Genomic DNA, 18,757 nt, shown 5'->3' on the forward strand with positions numbered 1-18,757 from the left:
ATCCGAAGACCCGCTTCATCTCGGCCAGGAAGCCCCGGTAGTCGCTGAGGAGGGGGCTGTCCTTTTCGATGTAGGGCATCACCCACTGCAGAGCCGGGCCCGTGAGGCGGGTGATGAGGAACGTCACCTTCAGGGCGTCGCTGGAGAACGTCTTGTCGTCCACGAACATGTAGGAGCCGGTCTGCACGATGAACTCTGGGAGCTTGTCGGTGTCCCCGTCAAACGTCTCAGGAAAAGGAATCGGGTTTCTCCAGCGGCGCCGGTTGGGCCGAGGCCAAGCCATGAATACCTTCATCAGCTGCACGCGACCGTCCATAGTGTCTGGCTAGTTGGGTCCCCTGCGCTTCCTGGCTTCGCTGGGCTGCGTAGAGGTCAGCACCAAGCTGTCCCCGGAAGTGAGTATTTGTGGAGGTGGGCACAGGCTGGGGGCCGAGTGTGGGCGGAGCCATGGCCACAGGTCTGGCGCCTGCGCGGAGACTGGCTGGGGAAGTCTTGGTGGTCTCTATTGCGCAGGCGCGTTACTGGGCAAACTGGTAAGGTGCAGTAGTTGTCACCTAAAGCATCCAAGAAAGGCTAGAATTGGAGGAATCCGAGGGCAGGGCCGAGGTTTCTTTGGAGGACTGAGGGAGAGGATAGTGGACTAGTAGAGGAGCCTGCTGAGGGTGGAGAGCTGGGGCGTTGGTGTTCTGCAAGTTAATGAGCCCTGCTGCAGTACTCCCCCCAGGCCCCCAGACCACAGCCCTTGAACATTACCTGGCTTACATTTGGCTCTGGACTCCACTTGAGTTAGGTTCCACATTTTCCTGCTTCTTTCTTGGCCTCTGAGTATGAAAACTATTAGCTCCCTGGCCGCAGATGCGTTTCCTTGCAGCATTAATAAGAAAGTCTTATTATTAGTACACGTAATACAGAGCAGTCTATTCAAAGAATAATGGAACAGGAGCAATTAATGTAAGGAAAATTAAAGTTAAATCCTTTGATATTCTATAGTAAGGGGTTTTGTGATTTACATAGTTATTTGATTAATTTGCTTACTGTGTAATCATGCTACATTGTTACAGTACGAGTTCCCTATTGTTATGTCAACATCTGCTTTTATCAAGTTTTATACTCTATTACTTCTACAGCATGTTAGCAGTTTTTGAATATTAAATAATAAGCAAAACTCTGGGCTGGGGATTTAGCTCAGTGCTTCCACCACCTGCTTCGCAAGTGCAAGGTCCCAAGTTCGATCCCTGGTACCAAAAAAAAAAAAAAGCCAAAACTCATCTAAAAATACAGCTGTCTATGGCTACAGCGGTGTTATTTTAGATGGGAAGAAACCAGTGAGGGAAAGGAAAAAATAAAAATGGTTATTCGCAGGGAATGCAGTTCAAGCTTGGATTTAAAAACAACTTCCTGGACTAGTGCAGCTCAGTGGTAGAGGGCTTACATAGCATGTGGGAGACCCTGGCTTTCATCCCCAACACACATATACACACAAAACAGATTAAAACACACACACACACACACACACACACACACACAATAAAAACAGCTTCCCCAAAGAGGTGGCCATGGTGAAATTTTCAGAAAACTGCTTTAGACTCCCCTAAATAAATTACTTGAAAAACTTGCCATCCAACTTTTCAAAATTATAATTATGAGATGCTGTATACAATGATCAATGCAACAGGAAGTAGAAGCATGGATGTGCCTTCCATTTAGCTATAGATTGCACCAGTTTAAAAGTTGATGAATTAGTAAAAACCACCAATGTATCAGAAGTACTTCAAAGGATAAGGGTATAAAAGCGCTGAGCATAATAACCGTGTGTAGGTAGGAAAATTTTGGGAACAGCAAAATGACTCCATAATGGATCATTCTCTCCAACATTAAATGTAGCAGAATTTTTTAAAATATGTTTTTAAAATAGATATAAAAATAACAAAATTACAAAGCAGAAAACACAAAAGAATCAAGACAGTGCTATTTTCTATGAGGTTAGAAAAGCTCATAATTTTGAAAGCCTCAGCCAAACATTACTCTTGTTTATAAATCACTTATTTATTGCTATATCCATATACTGAATCATTTTCTTTCCACATAGCAAAGAATACTGCAGTCAGCCTTTAAACATTCTGTATTTCCTTGCCAATCTTGTAGGAGAGTATCTTATTCCAATTGATTTTGGTTCAGGTAATTGTAAGGTGCTTGCAAAAGTGCTTGAATGTGATATCTCACATTCTTTGATAACTTTCACCAATTACTGTCTGATACTCATTTTCTACATGCTCTTTGATATTTTTGGCGGGAGAGGAGGTGGAGTTTCACTTTGTTCCCTATACTGGCTTCAAATTTCTGGGCTCAAGTGATCTTCCTATCTCAGCCTCCCAAGTAGTTGAGACCTCAGGCACAAACCACCACCATTCCCGTATGATTTTAATACTCATTAGCAGTTTGGGCTTCAAAACAGTTATCGTATCCTGTATATATTTATGACTTATCAACAGTCATTGCCATATTCATAATAATGATGCTGAATCTTCAGCACTACAACCACCTGGGATGTGGGTGATATGACTATGAACCTCCCTTTTGATCTCCAACAACCACTCAAGAAGTTTTTAGGCTTAAACAGGTGGCTTTCAATACATGAAACAATAGTTTGTTACCCATTTATTGTTTTAGCATAAATGGTACAGAAGCACTTAGAATAGTGTTTCCTTAAACTGCCATGAGATTCTCTTCAAGACTTCCTATCCACATTTACTTCTGAGGTCGTGTGCTTCTTTTTCTAACTGAGCCAACTTAAAGGAAATTTTGTTTCTTGTGTCTACAAATCTGCTATTACTCAGGTCACAGAATTTTGTAATTAAGACTGAAGGAATCCAATCACTGCCATCCTGACCAGAGACCCCTCCAAACCACCACCTCCCAGCACAAATGCACCTGGGGACTCTTAACCCTATCAGCCCTGCTACTGATCACAGCCACTGCTCCCTGTGCTTTCCCAAGCCTTCTTCTTGGGCAACCATTACTACTGTGCCCTTACAAGCTTTATTCTTGGCAGGGAGCCACAACCCCCTCTCACTGAACTCCTTCCTCCCCATGACCCTACAATGACCCCATAGCCTGTAGAGAGTTGCTGGTCTAATCTCCAGTAGTGCCAGTGCGGTCTCTCTCAGGCTTGTGCTGAAATAAACCTTTCCGGTTGAGCTCTACCTCTGTTTATGTCCCTTTTTCTTAACAAAAGCCTTATTTTCATATCATTTTGTCTTCATAGGTGAAGACTAATCTGTGTATTATCAGGTGTATTATGCTGTGCTGCCCCTTCCTGGAGGAGATTAAGTAGCCAGACTCTGTAGAATATTTCAGTCAATTGACTTGAAGTGCATGAGTGATGAATTTAGCAGCTTTTCATACCTTTTCCCTATTACAACACCTGAAACATGGAGCTGGCCTTCTCAGCCTGCCTATTTTAATTTTTAATCCTATAATTTTTAGCTTGTTTAACACAAGAATTTTCTTTGTTCTACCTAATTATTTTGTCAATACAAATAAATTTTACTACTTTTTTGTCAGTGTTAGGGATTGATTCCTAGGCCTTAGCACTGATCTATATCCCCAGCCTGATTTTATTTTTCATTTTGAGACAGCATCTCAATAAGTCACTAAACTGCCCAGACTGCACTGGAACTTGTGATCCTCCTGCCTCAGCCTCCCAAAATGCCGGAATTACAGCCATGCAGCACCACACCTAGCTCATTACATTTAATAAATACATATACAATTTTAATAATTTTTAAATTAATGTTTTTTAAAAAATACTGGCATTCATTAGTTAGCTCTGAACTCTAAGATGATAATTTATTTTATTTTATTTTTTTTGTACTGGGGATCGAACTTGGGTCCTTGTGCTTGCGAGGCAGGTGGCGAAACCACTGAGCTAAATCCCCGGCTAGGATGATAATTTAAATTTTCTAGGATCCATTTACACTTATAGCATAAAGGCTTCTGTAGCTTCCAATCTTCTGCCTCCAAGACAGTCTCCTGAGATCCACACTGAGTACTCCTTATGTGCTGGTGGAATATCCCTCAAATGAGAAATAGGCAAAGGACATTATCAGTCAATCTACATAAAAGTTACAGATGATCAGTAAACATTCAGTAGAACATTCATTCAAATTTTATTCAAATACACATTGAGAAAAGAAGTTAAAATAGTATCTTTTGATGTTAATACATGAAGAACAGAACAGTGTATAAGTGTGTGTGCACATGTTTAATATAAGAACTTGTCTCACACAAGGTCCTACTACCAAATGCAGATGCCTTGAGGAATTAAGATTCCAGCACACGAATTTGAAGAGGGCCACACTTTAATCATTCTAGGAACTTTTATTTTTCTGAACCATATGGTATGAAATGTATCTGTACAAAAAAGTATTTGAGGCACAGTTGTGCCTATACGTTTAGAAGGGACAGGTGTGAAAGGTAGAGAGATGCCAGCAATGGTCCAGGCACTGCAGGTACATACAGAAAGCTGTTCACTGATGAGCCTTAGCTTCTGTAGCCCTGACTCATCTGTGTCTCCCTTCTTGCTGCCAAATGCTGAGCACATACTTCACATGTGGGCCTTCCTTAGCGATCTGGGCTGGCTTTCTTGTGATCTCTTTTTCTGTTCTAAGATGATCTCGGCCCATTGCAGTGATTCCAAACCTCAAGAAGTAGGAATAGCTGCACCCAGAGAAGCCAGTGTGTACAGAGCATGGGTATGGGGAACCACTGCTGACTGATTCAAAGCCCGGCGGCACCTGAGGACCCTGTAAGGACATGACCCTGTAAGGACACGACCCTGCTGTCTAGCACATGCACACAACAGGACAGTTATGTACGCATGACTTAGCATAGACTACTGCCCATGTGTTATGTGGTTATATAAGAACATGATGATGTAAAGCTGTGTAGTACTCTATGTAAGGGTAAAAGAATAAAGATATCCTGCTCTTGTGGCTTTTGTTGCTGATGTCAGCTCCGTGTGCTTTCTGTACCCTGGGGAACTCACCTATGAAAGTACCCCTTGGGCTGCCCTCTGGCCCTGACAATGGGCAAACAAGAAAATGATTTTTCTGGAACCTGAAGATTTAATATTTGCCTTGTTGGGTTTGAGATTTCACTGGGACCTGTTATCTCTTTTTCCTTCCCTACTTTTTGCTTTTGGAAAGGAAATGTCTGTACCTGCCCCATCATTGTATACTGGAAACACATAACTTGTTTGATTTCACATGCTCACAGGTAGAAGCCAATTTGACTCGGAATGAATCACACCTATGAGTCTCTGTCATATATTATTTTGATGAGTCTCTGAACTTTAGACTTTTGAGTTGATCCCGGAAGAAGTTAAAACTTGGGTTACTATTGGGATGGGCTATATTAATTTTTAATATGAGAAGTATATGTTTTTTCTGGGGTAAGGGATAGAAAGCTATGCTTTTAATATTACTATTCCTCCAAAATTCATGGAAGAAGTTGTCACAGCTCATAGGAGAATGAGGCCTAATTAGCTTCCTGTGTGAGCACAAAGGAGAAAGGCAGCACTCACGGGTGACTAACTATTAGGGAACAGTGAAGACACATGAGGTTAAAATGTTTACCACAGCATGTACTAATGGCTATTGGAAAGCAGATGTATCTTGTTTTACTTTAATTGCTTGTGGCCCTTTTGGGGTGAATAAAGGTGAGACGAGCCAGACACTATGTGTTTCTTTGCTTATGAGAGACACAAGCGATTCATTGTTAAATGAATGTTTAATGAATGTTTAACATTCAGTTTAACATCATGTTAAACTGACTCCATGACTATTTGTCAGTCATCCTCATTGGCTCCTGGGTTAGGGAGAACAAAATATCGGGGCAAGGTCCCAAATAGGAAGTCAATTCTGATGTGATGATATTAACACATGAGAAATTTGGGTGGCAATTTGGGATTAATGCCCTTAGAGTGTTTTAGTCAGCTTTCCATTCCTGTGACAAAACACCTGAGAAAAATCAATTTGTAAAGAAAGCTTCATGTTGGATCATGTTTTCAGAGTTTTGAGTGTATGGTTGGATGGCTACAATGTTTTTCAGTCTGTGGCAAGGCAGGCCAAGGCAGGGAGAACATAGAGAAGTCAGAATGTTCACCTCATGGTGGCCAGAAAAGAAAAGGAGAGGGAGAGGTTGACAGAGAGGGAGAGGGACAGTGAGGGGAGTGGAGGGAAAGAGAAAACAAGAGAGGAGTGGAGAAGGGAGGGGAGGGAAGGGAGAAGAGGAGAGGGACTATTAGGCCAATATTTTCTTCAAGGTACTCTTCCAATGACCAGCTTCTTTCCACCAACCCCCATTGCATGAAGGTTCCACTACCTCCCAAAATCACCCTGCAGTAATGATTAAACCTTTAACATGTGTTCTTGGAGCACATTTAAGATCAAAACCAGAGGAGACAGACTTGAGAGAGGCTGTTTGCCCCTTGCACCATCCGAGGACACATAGTATAAGCATCTATGAGAACAGAGCCCCTCTTGGTAGACAGCAAATCTCTTGGAGCCTTTATCTTGGACTTCTAAGCCTTGAGAATTGTGAATAATGAATCTCTTGTTCATAAATTACACAGCACAAGATAATTTGTTACAGTAGACTGAACCACTAAGACAGCACCTGCAACTGAAAAACAAGCAAACAAATCCAAAGGATAAACAGCTGGTGGGGATAAAAACTGTGACATGAATGCAAGCAGCATACCTCAAGGCCATAGACAACATAATCCTCATCCATACTGCATAATAGAGAGAGACGATTGATCATTTTTCTAAAGATGGGTCGTGGATAAGAGATGAAGTATGGATGGTACAACTGAGTGCTAGGACATAAAGTGGTGACCTGGCATTGACAGGGTCCGGCCATGTGTCCATCTGTAGAGGGCAGTCAGAGGGACAAGCCACAGCAACAGGGGTAGACCGAGTTGGAGTTCCTTGGGATTAGATGCAGATCAGCAGTCACTGTCTTCCTTCTCTTCCTGCCTACACCACTTGAGTCCTGAGATCCATTACTTCCATGACGGCAGCACAAAGCCTATGACAAATCTTTTGCCCATCTGAAAATTTGTCAAAGTATTACCAAAAGGCACTAACGCTGAAAGAATTCACCTAAAAGCATTTTCTAAGTTTGAAAATGAGATGGCAGTCTCTAGTAGAGAAGTCATACAATAAGTAAAGTGTTCATTTTTCAAATGACAAATAATAATTTTATATATTTATGGGGTCCAATAGGATGTTTTGATATGTGTATGCATTCTGGATGGATTACTTTAAGCTTATTATGATAATCGTCATATCACATACTCACTTTTTGTGCAATAGATCTCAACAACTATCTCCTCTTATTTAAATGGGATTTTGTACTCCTGAAGCTAGGCCTTCCTGTTTATTCCCCTCAGCCTCATGTCAGTTATGAACAATGATTTAAGAAGCGAATCCCCTGGGAACAGACAGTTGGATTATGACAGTTGTGTTCTTAACACTGCACACTAAGCCATCTGTCTATCTCTAGTATCTTACAAACTTAAAGTTGGGAACTAATTGTAACCAGTATGATTTTGCTTTTAGTTCAAAATTCTGCTTGGAAAACATGGAGGCCATTTTTTCCCTAGCTACTTGTGATATTACAGGGTGTGCAGAGAAGCTGGTGTGAGCTAACTTGTTGAAATCTCCTGGCCTTCCTACAATTATGACAACCTTAACTGGCTTCCCACATTACGCGTGCATGCCTTGGGCTCATCACACCAGGCCGAGCCTGCTGCCACATCATTCTACTGCATCCCAGCTCTAATGTCTCTATGTGTCAACAGAAAAAATCAACTCCAAACTACTAGGGGGAGTGTAAGGTGCAATCCTAGAGGACTTCCTGGAGGAGAATACAATTCAGCGAGGTCTGCATGAACTAAGTGAGCCAGAATTCCCAAATCAAAAATGTCACACCAGGGGCTATGGTATAATCAAAAGGCCGAATATTATATCTGGCTAGGGAGGGCCTTGGGTAGGTAAAAGAGAGGATTGCGATATGAGCAGAATTAAGTGGGCATAAATAGCTGAGCCTGAGATACAGACTTGAGTTTCCAGAGCTGACACTTTCACTGCCTATCATTTGAAACCATCCAGTGAGAGTGTTTGAGGGTGGGACCATAGCCTTTCCCTCCGAGGGGCTCTGTTCTGTGTCCAGGACCTTTAGAGTGTTGATTGTGCAGCTGGGCTCCCATAGCTCATTCCCCTCCAGGATGTGGGAACATGGCGGCCGCTCCGGTGGTGATCTCCAAGTTTAAGTTCAGTTTGATTCTTAATTGGTGGTTTGTGTTGCTATTTTTCAAGTTGGGCAGACGGTTCTACTTGGTGTAACAGCATGAAGCATCTTTCCGATCATTTTGTTTGTGTAAATGTTACTCTTTTACCGCCCTGTGCATGATCATAAGGTTTTGTTTTCAACTTAAATTTGAAGAGACAGCGGGTGCTTAAGGCTGAGCCGGTGTCAGCCCAGGATCGCACGGAGGCCTTGGTGGCCAGGGATGTGGGAACTCGCTGGACCTGCTCAGGCGACCACCTCAGTTTCAATTTACTTGATTTTGATTGACAGTGGCTGTTTTGCATTGTGATTGTGATCGTACTGGCTCTCTAGGGCGGTCTATTTTCCTAGCAGAAGTGATATTAAGAGATGCGCCCTTCGGGCTTTCAGATTTATGACCAGGAAGGTCCGTAGATGTGTTGGCCTCAGTGCTGTACTTTGGGTGGCAACATGCCGAGCCTTTCAGATCGTTTTGTCTCTAAATATTGGTCTCAGGTCCCCTCCTTGATAATATTTAGGGTTTGTGTTGTCTTGACATGAAAATGAGGAAACAGCTGATGCGATTGGCTGAGCAGGGGTCAGCCTAGGACCAAAGTGGCCCTTGGCCACAAGAGAACATCTGCATTTTGCTTTTCTTTGACAGAGTGCTTGGGTAGGTATTGTTGTCATTTATTTGTTTCAATTTTGGTCTTGGCCGTTTTCTTGGGATTTGTGGTCAGAGACCATATGTGTGTAATTTTGCCCTGAGGAGGAGCAGAGTAACGTGCTGAGGGATCCCTTGTGGGGTTAGCACTGTTTAGGGCTGTTAGCTGCCTGTGGAAACAGGTTTGCATTTCTTTAACCAACGGAATGGAGTGATGAAAAAGTTTACAGTCGGTTGTTATATAATTTGTTTAATGTTTACCATGGGTCTTATTCATATATTGCCTTAAGTCAGAAAGTTTCCTAATAATTTCAATGTAAAAATAAGGAAGTTGATATTCGTCTTGTTCACTAACCACTAGGAAATCCTGGCCTTTGTTATTGAACTCTATTGTGCACTTTTATGCAATGTACTTTTGTATTTAATATCATTGTATTCAACCAAGTGTAGTCCTCAAAAAGTCTGGTGTTACTACCTCTTTACATATTGGTAAAAAGGGGACCACATGGCAGTAACTTGTTCCTTTAAACCCCTGAAGGGAAGGAAGTTCCCAGGGGTCCTATTTCCTGTATTAGTTACAATATAATTGTGTGTGCGTTTTTCCTGATGTTTCTGTCATTTGACATTAATTTTAATTTGGTTTCGTTCCACAAATATTCTTTAAACAACAGTTTTTCACTTTGCACACTTTGAAAATTAATCTCCCGAATGGGGACCTGAAGTTTTAAAGTTGGGGTGGATGCACCTTAGGCTCTTTTCCCAAACGAGATGGGGGGATTCAGTGTAGTATTTTCCATGATCATCATTCTCATTGCATTCAGTTATGTTTTTTTCTCTGATTTCCTGTAAGTGACTTTGAAAAGTTTTCTGTAAGTTTCAAGTTACAAAGAGAAAATTAATATCTTTTTTTATCTTCTAGTATAATTTCTTTCTTCACATAAGTTTTGTTAAAAAGTTCTAGGGTTGTACCTACCCTGTAAATGTCCTTGAATGCAGATGCTTTAGGATTGCTCTCATGTGTCACTGCAAGTTCTTGATGTTGTACAACAGTGAATGAATGCTCTTAGCAGTCTGTCCTTGTCAGCAGTTAAACTGTGGAAGTTTATTTTACGGAAGAACTGTGTGTTTGGTGTTTATCATTCATTTAAAGGTGTGCCTTGCCCATTTCATGAATAAATGTTAAAAAGATTTTTGTTATCTTCAGTGTACAACCAAGAACAATTACTGTTTTAATTGGCTTTTTGGCTATTGCTTTAATCTCAGTTACTGGTCTCAAATTTCTAATTAGCCTAAACTTTTAGTTTACCGTGGAATTGTTTTAATACATTATATTTAATGAATCCATCATCTGTGTATAATTTTTTTCTATAAATCTACCTCAACTGAAGAAAGTGTTGTGGTATTTTTCATGTAAAACTGTACACTGACCCTGTGTTTGATGTTTTCTGACAGCGAATGCCTGGAAAGTTGGTCACTTGTCCTGCTGAGCATGAATTAGAATCTCCTTTCAGAAATGAATTGTATGCGGAATTTCAGGTTATTTAATCCAATTCAGTCATTCCTGCTTTGCATGTTTCCTTTGAAAATGATGCCGAAAGTTTAATTTAAAAAGTAACAAATTTGGGGGGGTGATTCAGCTCAGTGGTTCCCCCCCTGCCTGGAAAGTGCAAGGACACAGAGTTCAATCCCCGCCAGCAAAAAAACAAAAACAAAAAAAGTAACAAATTCACAGATGGAGTGTTTTCCATTTTCTGGGAGTTAATGACACCTACAAATCAAATGTCACATTTTAATTATTTTATGGATTTTGTGCTCAGAATCAAGTTCAAGATGTTATGTATGCTATGCATGAGCTCTACCATTAATGTACAGCCCCGGCCCACAGTTTAGTTTTCAGCTGTAATTGTGTATTGAATGTACTGTTTTTCCTTAAATTTGGGATTGGCTCCTATTTGCATTTTAAAAAGGGGTTGCATGTTTTAAAAATGACTCGTGTGATTTCTATGTATAAAGAAGATAAAGAAGCACGGTCTAGGGCCGGGCAGGTCAGGACAAGAATTGGGTGGAAGAGGCTGCTTCTCCCGCATTCTAGCAGGTACTGTTCCGACTCCTTTGGCCACCTAACTGATTAAATCATAATGTATGAATACAAGCATATAGGAAAAAGAGATGGGCAATACTTGCCTCTTTGTATCCATACATCTATGTCTAAATCTATATATCTGCATTCGCTATAATGTTGTTTCAAAAATTCCTAAACTGGTGAACATCAGTATTCTCTAAATATTAGCCAACTAAATTACATTTACAAATCAGAATATGGATTGCCTGTATTAGGATTTTGCTTTATCTATGCATTGTTTTATGGGCAGGAATACAAATTAGACAAACTGAGATGTTAACGAGCCTCATTCATGTTGTCTTTTCAGGCAAAGTCCTGAATCTAGAAAAATATCTGTGAAATGATGTCACAAGTTACTTTCATTACACCTTCTTTGTTAGTTTTATTACATTGTTCATGCTGGTCAGAGGTCAGCAAGCATCTCCCGTCACCTCCATCAACATTTAGAATGTTGTGGAGAGCCCTTTACAGAACCTCTCACTTGGACACCACGAACAAGGCTAAGACCAGTCCATGGGCACTGCACGGAACCCCATGTAGAGATCCTGCCAGACCGTGACTTCTTCTGGTCATTGTCCCCCTCTGTTCGAGGTGATTGCCACTGTAAGAGACAAACTGACAGTGTTTGAATTTTCTGATTGTAGAAGCCTGAGCTTAACAATTTATTGCCAAAGTTTTAGTCTTTTCATAATATCTGGAAATTCTTTCAACAGCAGGTAGAAGGAAGATAGAGTGCACTGGACCATCCAGATAAACTTGAGGACTGTGGGGATCCTAGAAGTGCTGCTCACGTTCTTCTACTGTGAGAAGAAATGAAGGTAATTGGGATCGGCACTCCCTATGTAATAGGAAAAGCTGGCAAGCATGGACCAGGTGGTGGTGGAGGATGCTGTTGGCACCCTGGAGGAAGGGCATCTATTTGGCAGGAGTGTCGGGGACAAACGCCACCTATGACATGGTACATGTGCCAGTAACCCTTCAAGTCTTCATCCTTCTGTGCATTGTGGCCAAGTCTCTGGATTGTCTTCCCACGTGCTGTAGTCCTGATAGCCACCAATCTTGTCTTCACTTCTCTGCTCCTGTTATTTGAAGAATGTTGCATAAATGGGATCCTAGCGTAGATGTTACTTTTCATACTTTTCCTCATGCAGAATCATCCTGTGGTGACTCATGGAAGCTCTTTTGTGTAACAGTATTTGTCACTTGGATTGGTGAATAGTATTGCATAGTGTGCATTACCAGAGTGTATGAAAATGTCTGAGTAGTTTTCGGCTTTTGCTGATTAGAAAGACACTTGTGGGAATATTTAACTACTGTAAAATCATTTTTAGACAGTCTTTAGAATCTTTGTCACAGAATTCCCTCATCTCTTTCATTTAGGAATTAATGTCACTTGGTTGGATTTTTTTCTCATTCAAGTTGTGTTTTTCCAGGTTCTTTACATCAGGAATGATATTCTACTGTGTTCTGGATGTTTTGACTATTTTGCTGGGAGATTCTGGGCTTTGTTTGGAATTTGTGTATTGAGTGACATTGCAGTGTTTGGGTTTGGCATGCAGTTCATGGTGCACAATCTTGTGCTGTCCCTCTCAGTCCAGTCAAGGTTTAAGAACGGATGCGGTATTAGTTTGGTGTGCTCTGTTTGTCTGATGTGCCTGGATATTCTGATTTGTCCTTGCAGTAGCTGCTTGAGTGAGTGAATAGACCTTTCCCTGGCATCATTATGTGACTGAAAGTGACAGAAGAGGCACTGCTGTATTCAGAAAGAGGAACACTTCAAGGCTGGGGGACTTTTGGAGGCAGCATTCACTGGCCAATGGGAGTGGAGCTCATTTCCCACACTTGGGTTTGCAGGGAGATGATTCCCTTTACTGGTGCCTTGCTGCAACAAGTGTCTCTAGGCGGAACAAGGGCTTCCTGGCTTCAGAGAGGAAGAGTGCTTTCTGGTCGGGCCAGCTTGTTGTGCTGAAGGTCAGTTTAAGCTACTTTGAGGCCTGCTTCGCTAGTGTCCCTAGTTGCAAAGGTCTCAGTGGGGGAGGGGACCTGCCAGCTGATGGAGAGTGAAGTCCTTCCCGGTCTGTGGGCAGGCCTGGCTCAGGTTTGGAGGTTTGGAGGTCATCAAGCCAGTAGGGGACAATTGCTGCTGTCCTCTTGCTTTGACTCTATTATTTTGCATAGCATGCCACCCCAGTGGCCATCCTGCTTAACAAGCCCTGCTCTTTCAGGGCACTTTTCTATCACTTGAAGAAGGTCCTTTCTCTCTGACCCACATGTATCCCAGCCTGCGTATGTCTTTTCCACTCCTCACTGTAGGCCCGCTGCCTTTCTTTCCAGCAGTGTGTTCTCAGCACCCCCAATTTTATTCTCCTTCAAAGACTCTTCTGTAGAATTGTAAGAAACATTCAACACATAAGGGTCATGGTTGTGTTCATCTGTCAGGAGGAATGGGCGTGAGGATCCTAAGCCAAATGAAGCAGTTCATTCTTAGATACTTCTGGCACTATCAAGCCACAGCATAGTGTTTTCCTGGCCCCTGAGTTTGATGGGAGAAATAACAGATTACAAGCCTTAGGCAGGGATTATACTAGATGAGCGTGGAGCATCTAGCAGTGCCAGTGAATACACACACACACACACACAAACAAACAATCACACACACATACACAATGATAGATAGGTGTCAAGGACACATAGAACCCTACTGAAAGCTGACACTAGCCATGGACTGGATTGTTTATGTGAGTCGGTAAGTTCCATATTTCTCCCTCATCTCATGTACTGTCACCTCCTATGATTTCTAAAGGAATCTCAACTAATCAGAAACCTGCCTCTGGTAGTATGGGCCAGAACTAGAAACACAGAACCTGTAGACTTGGGGCATAGTGCTCTACACCGAAGACCCCAAACTCTTCAATGGTGCTTATTCCCAGTGGTGACAAAGAGCCTCAGAGTTGACACAGTCGTGATGCTAAATGCTCAAAGTGTGACTCTACCTGCGCTGCCCTAAAAAAGTGGGTATTCATTATCTAAAAGAATAAATGAAAATTATTCACCCCCACGACTGCAGCAGCTCAGGTGCTGAAGTGACCCCCTTAGTTTAGGAATGACATCTGGAAACCAGCAACTGTGACTGGATCACATCCGAGTAGGCTGACCGTGTGAACTGTTGGTCTCATAGAACGTGCTTCAGCCTCAGTCAAACTTGAGACTTTATGGGAAGCGGAGGCCACCCTGGCCCATGCATATCTCATGTTCAGTGGTGGCCTCTCTGCTTTATGATGTTCACTTTCACAGGGACTAAGTGCTGCTACAATCTCCACTTGCCCTTCCTCTAATAGGAGCTACTGAGCCATGGGTCAGGAACCATAGGGTAGTACAAAGGGAATCCATTTTACCCTGAAGGCCCAGGAATTTGTTCTTTTGTGTTCAACAGCACATTGCCAGAAGCTGGCACCCAGGGAAGCTGGGGAGAGAGCAAGGGCTGCCAGGAGTCTTCCTTGCATCTTACGATAAAGTGCAAGATGGATGCTTGCAGTGTGTGACTGTTCCCAGAGTGGCCCCTCCTGTTCTATCCATCTCACTCATCACCCAGGCTTGTGCATCTTCCACTGCTCCCAGCTCTTGGATCCCTCATTCCTCCGGTCTGCTTTATCTCTCATTTCTCAACGTCCCCGGGGTTGCTCATGTCAACATCCACACCCACTGGAACAGGTCCACCTCATTTCTGCATCTCCCCAGTTGCCTTAGCTCTTTCTTTGGCTTCTCCTCCATGTTCACTTGGATGGGCTGGGACTGGCCTCTAAATGTCCTGTATCCATGACTGATGAACTCCATCCTTGACCTCAGGAAGACAGCTCCACTCAAGAACTTCACAGAGGTGATGAAATTCATATAATCAGGGTGAACTAGAGGTCTCTTTCTCACTGCAATCTTGTTGTCGCCCCCACCCCACCCCACCCCCACACAAGCTACCATCTGTCCTCTTAAGAGACTTCTTTCTCTGGGGTCTTGTCCAATTTGCCACGCTAACATTGTCATCATTCATTCTGCCTTATACTCCTCTCGGTGTCCAGCATCTCTTTTCTCTTGCATTGATTCCTTTGGGACTCGTGTTTCAATTGCTAAATGTATGGCTCCTGGCCACATTTGCTTCCTGATAGACAGACGAATAGACCCTCCATGTTTTATGGTTCCTGACTGCTCCTTAGCCATCTTTCCCATTACTCTTGTCTGATAAGTGAAGTGATTTCTCTGCTGTACTCCTAGCACCTAGGGAGGACCCAATGAATCCTCTACAGGCAGAAAGGGAAGGACTACTAGAAACCAAGCCCTGAGTACTCTTTTCAAGGTCCACAGGGGGAAAGGTCCTTCTCTATTGCCGTCCCTGGCAAAGGCTGTCTGCTAGAATAAGCTTTCCTACTACCTATTTTCAGTAGTTCTTGTGGGACAAGAGAAAGAGATCATCTACCTCAGGCACTGACTTTGTATGGGTCCCAAGCACAGTGTCCAGCACTAAGTCCACGATAAGGATTTGGTTTGAAAACCCCTCACTTTTCACTAGGCAGTGACATCTTTTGTAGTCATTACCTATGTTCGTTTGTAGAGCATGAATGACAGTGTTACAGAGATTTTGAATTTATTTTAGTGTTCTGATTGCAAAACTACCTGATCCTAATTCATTTTCCCCAACTTTTGTCCAGTTTGGATACACTTACAGTGGAGGGGGACAGCCAGCTGGTGTCCCCTGGATCAGGCAAAGAAATGTCGGATTGCAGGGATTTAGGAAGTACTATTCCAGGGCTCTTGTTGTGCTGTAGAAACAATGTATGAAGGTGATTAGAATCGGTCTGTGTATGGAAAGGGGAAAGATGAGAGGCCCGAACCAAGTTTTGGTGGAGGCAAACTCTGAAACAATACCTAGGCCACTGCCCCTCACATCTTCCCCCTCTCATGCCTTGTGGCCATTTCTCTCTTTGCAGATAGACCTGGGCTCATACCATGTTTCATTAAGTCTCTGCTGTTTTTGTCTCAGTGTCTTATAATTCTTCTCTTTATCATCTTTTAGCCTCAGTCCCCTCTTTTGTGCAAGGGAAATCATAGGTGGTGTTGTGGACGTTGTGAGATGCTATTGTTGATAAACTACACAGCACAAGATATTGCGTTATAGTAAACCGAACCCCTAAGACAGCACCTGCAAATGAAAAACTTGTAAAACCTCTGAAGGAGAAAGAGCTGCTGGGATTGAAAGCTGTGATGTGAATTCCAGCAGCATACCTCAAGCCCACGTTTAACTTAACTCGCATCCGTATGGCATACTATATAGAGACAGTTGAATATTTTCACTAGATAGGACGTGGATATGAGATGAAGTTTGGATGGGACAAGAGCCACTTGTGACCAGACAATGGAGACACAGGTGAACTGAGTGCTAGGACATTCAGTGGTGACCTGGCATTGAGAGGGTCCAGCCAGGTGTCCATCTGCACGGGCCAGTCAGAGGGACAAGCCTCGGCAACAGGTGTGGACCGAGCTGGAGATCCTGGGGATTAGATGTACATCAGCAGTCACTTCCTTCTCTTCCTGATCACAGTGCTTGTGTCCTCAGATACATTACTTCAGTGATGGCTGCACGAAGCCTGTGACAACTCTTTTGCCTCTCTACCTATTTGTCAAAGTATTACCACAAAGCACTAACTGTGAAAGAACTCACATATAAGCATGTTCAGTGTTTGAAAATGAGCTGCAAGACTCTAGTAGAGAAGGAATATAATAGGGAGAATGTTCCTTTTCAAATGAGAAATAAAAGTTGTATATATTTATGAGGTACAATATGATGGTTTGTGTATGTATGCATCTGTGCAAGTTACAGCAAGCTTATTAAAATATTCATCACCTCACATATGTACTTATTTTGAGTGGAGCAGATCTCCAACACTAAGTCTCCGTATCTAAATGGGATTTTGTACTCTTTGAGCTAGGCCTTCCAGTTCATCCCCCTCAGCCTTGTGTCATTTATGAACCGTGATTTAGTAAGCTGATCCACCAGGAACAGACAGTTAGATTATTGCAGATGTGTTCTTAGCACTGAACACAAAGCCATTTGTCTGTCACTAGTGTCTTGCAAACTTAAAGTGGGAACTGATTTTAATCAATTTGATTTTGTTCTTCCTTTAAAATTCTGATTAGAAAAAAATAAATGAAGCCATTTTACCTCCAAGCTACTGTGGGTTATGATATTACCGGTTGAGCATGGAGGCTGGTATGAGCTAAGTTGTTGAAAACCCCTGCCCTTCCTACAATTATTATTTTTTTATTAAATTCTTTTATTGGTACATTGTAGGTATACAACACAATTACGTTTCTCATTGGGAATTGTACCTTTACATGATGCATCTTGGTTCTTATTTTTTCCCCATTCCTAGCCCTCCCTTCACCCTCTCCACTCTTCCCTATTTACAAAGACTTTATTTCCATTTTTTCCATTTCTCAGCATTTTTCCTTTCCCTTCTTTCCTTTCCCCTGCCCCTCCCACTACCCCTACCCCTTTGGACCTTTTCTTCCTATTTTGCATTATCAATGATTCATTCTAATCATGGTACATTTTAGATATACAATATAATGACATTCATCATTGGAGATTTGCACCTTTACATAGTCTCTCTTGGTTCTTGTTTTTCACCCTTGCCCGGCCCTCCCTTCAACCCCTCCATTCCTCCCTATTTACAAAGATTTTGTTCCTATTTTTCCATTTTCTCATGTTAATCCTATTCCCTTCTATCCTTTCCCCTTTCACTGGCTTCCCACATTCGGTGTGTGTGCCTTGGGCCCATCCCACCAGGCTGATCCCAGTGCTCTCTGCTCCTAGAGGCCCCCTCATTCTGCTGTATCCCAGCTCTGATGTCTCACAACGTGTCACTCAACAGCAAAGATGAACTCCCATCTCCCAGTAAGGGTGCGGGGAGTAATCTTAGAGGTCTTCCTGGAGGAGGATACAATTGAGCTGGATGTGGATGAACTGGATGAACCAAATTTCCCAAATCAGAAATATCAGGCAAGACAGGGTATGATATAAGCAAAAGGCCCTGAGTGGTATATCTGGCTCCTGAGGACCTGGGATAAGTAAAATAGATGATTGCGATATCAAGAGAATAGAGTGGGTGTGATTAGCTCAGCCTGACATATGGACGGAGTTTCCAGAGTGGACAGTTTCGCAGCCTATCATTTGAATCCATCCAATAAGAACGTTTGAGGGTGATGAGGTGTTAACTAATTTTTGAAATCATGTGTGTTTTAAAATACCAATCGTATTCTGTATTATAATGTTTCCATTTAATACCTGTTGATACATATTTTTTGTATAGGTGAGAGTGATTTAAACATTTTCTTAAAGAACATTTTTGGTAGGATATGCCGGAGGAACACACCGTGGGAAATTTAAAATAAGTTTTTTGCTCTAAGGAAACTTCCATTTTGTACTCACTAAAGTCTTCTCCCACCAGAAAGAGAAAAAGACAATGGGTCACAGTCCTGCCTGTGACAGTGTCAGCTAAGTAGCTGGAGGGAGGTGTGCCACTGGGATGTCATGGAGATCTGGGGTGCAGGTGTCAGTCAGTCTGTTTGGACCGCTTAGTCTAGAA

General features: G+C 42.4%; 1 pseudogene across 1 annotated transcript in view; it reads left to right on the plus strand.

Annotated features, from left to right (window-relative positions):
- Positions 1–219: 219 nt before the first annotated feature.
- The window catches only part of LOC110347552 (SAFB-like transcription modulator pseudogene), a 44,346-nt pseudogene continuing 25,808 nt past the window's right edge, over positions 220–18,757 (plus strand). The window contains exons 1-3 of the transcript XR_015447690.1: positions 220–395; positions 10,451–10,534; positions 11,834–11,938. The product of XR_015447690.1 is annotated as an SAFB-like transcription modulator pseudogene (transcript). The remainder of the gene's footprint in view (positions 396–10,450; positions 10,535–11,833; positions 11,939–18,757) is intronic.

The sequence above is a fragment of the Heterocephalus glaber genome, unplaced genomic scaffold (assembly GCF_053883595.1).
Source record: "Heterocephalus glaber isolate CG9 unplaced genomic scaffold, H.glaber_assembly_v1.0 deba00001765, whole genome shotgun sequence".
In the NCBI taxonomy this organism is placed as follows: domain Eukaryota; kingdom Metazoa; phylum Chordata; class Mammalia; order Rodentia; family Bathyergidae; genus Heterocephalus; species Heterocephalus glaber.